The sequence below is a fragment of the Hypomesus transpacificus genome, unplaced genomic scaffold (assembly GCF_021917145.1).
Source record: "Hypomesus transpacificus isolate Combined female unplaced genomic scaffold, fHypTra1 scaffold_52, whole genome shotgun sequence".
Classification (NCBI taxonomy): domain Eukaryota; kingdom Metazoa; phylum Chordata; class Actinopteri; order Osmeriformes; family Osmeridae; genus Hypomesus; species Hypomesus transpacificus.
The window spans coordinates 520,089-522,100 of NW_025814031.1; the positions used below are offsets into that span (position 1 = coordinate 520,089).

Genomic DNA, 2,012 nt, shown 5'->3' on the forward strand with positions numbered 1-2,012 from the left:
AAACCTCAAACTGAAAGAACATTTTTTACATGATTAAGATTATTATTGTTTTAACAAATGAATACGATCAGATATTATTTCTCAGATCAGAATCAACTAATTAAATGCCGTTTCAAATTATATGGTGAAATAATAAAATACAATGGAAAGTGCATGATTTTTGATTGGCCGATTGACTCTGAAAACTAGCTATTCACAAGCAACAACTTGCTTCTGAATGGTCATTTCAAGTAATTGACAGTTGCCGTTGCCAATGCTCATCCATATCCTGTCTGGCTAAAGATCCTACTGTAGGACTGTAGAGCTACAAATGAGCAACGGACAGCGACGTTGAAGAGAACTGTTCAACATCGAGGTAAGCGTGATAATATAATAATATAAATAACATGTGCAACAAGTCATATTTAATTAAAATGATGGAACACAGTGTATTTGTTACGTTTGTGTCGTAGCTCGCTAACTATGGCATATCTGGCTAATGTTCCGTTAGTAGGACCGAGCTACAGTAGACAAAGCTAGAGCTAACAGTACATTAGTAGCTCGAGCTAGCACTATAGCTACTGGTTTATTTTATAGCAGTTCTTCCAGTCGTGGTTTTACAATAGCTTTTAAAATTGTAGAATGGACAAACCAATTGGTAATTACTATGTATATATACATATAACAAGTTGGTAGCTACAGGTCTATCCATAAAGAGGCATGCCCGGCCAGTAGAAATAGCGTTAGCTTAGCTCTAACAATTTAACAGAGCACACCACTGGATCGTATTCGATGTAGCTATATTGCTAGCGCCATCTAGCTACAGCAGCTAGTATACGCACTGTATAATGAGATGTACACTTACATTAAGTCATTTTTAGTTACAATAATATTATAAACTTCTATCTACTTACTCAACGTTACTTTTCAAAAGCTGGTACTGTATCGTTAGACCACCTAGTTTGCTGGTGTCCTCTAACTGCCACAAATAACGGCTTGTGTCCGAATGTTTAGCCACAAATTCACGAGACAGCCATCTCGTGCGATCAGCTTGCCCCTTGTTGATTATAACTGGACAAAAACATTTACAGTACTTGTTTGTACCGGTTTAACGTTGTTTTTATATACAGTTTGGGATGTAAAGTAATATACGAGGTCTATCGGTATACTGCAAAAGTAAATGCTTAACTGATAGTTGCCATGCACTTCTAAAAGTCTAACAGCAAATGTCAAATTATGTCAAAAATACCTTTAAGTCATGAGTTAGCTTGGCTATTTAACCAACTAAAGACCTCCTTAATTACCAGAGGAGGCCTGTTGGATTACTCCTCCTCTTCTAATGTTATGTTCTGATTGCCAGTGGGTTGTTGTTTATGGTGACTCTTATTTAGCATGTAATGGGCAAATATTTAACATGGTTCTGTAGCAAGATGAGTTTAATTTTCTTGGCTGTTTCTGTAAGAGCATCTGCTAAATGACTAAATGTACTTACTACTTTTATTTTCCAGTGAGCAGAGCGTTGAAGATTCTTCCTGGTGATCTGCTGCCCATCATCAACAGTGTTGGGGACTTCTGTGTGCTTCTTCTCACTTCCTGCTATAACAACCATTCTCCATTCCACAAATATAGCTGTTGTTTCTACTCATTTGTCAATTGTGTACAGCAATCAAGTGCCAAGAGGGTGTGGGTTTTCATTCAAACAACCACTATACCAGCTGATTTTACAATTGAATTGCTGCTCTTTATGAAACGGGAGCCACAAAGTGAAATCAGATGGTGTAGTCGTGCTTGGTTACGTAAATGTTTTTCAAAGTTATGTAAATGTTTTTTTAGCACGGTAGGCAATTTGGTGACAACCTGGCTGGTGTGTCACTGACTATCCAATGTTATCAATCCATATAGCCTCCCTATTATAATTGCACATCCTCATTACAATTTCCAGAGGGCTTCTCTCATAAGCTCCGCTAAGGATATCCCTCCTGGAATATGCACATTCATGTTTGTTAGTTCAGACTGTCAATAAATCTGCCATC

At 37.4% G+C, this 2,012-nt stretch overlaps 1 long non-coding RNA gene across 1 annotated transcript; it reads left to right on the top strand.

Moving 5' to 3' along the window:
• On the top strand, window positions 1-1,576 carry LOC124465487. Its single transcript, XR_006955819.1, has 2 exons — window positions 1-355; window positions 1,488-1,576. It is a non-coding gene; the product is annotated as an uncharacterized LOC124465487 (long non-coding RNA).
• Window positions 1,577-2,012: the final 436 nt, after the last annotated feature.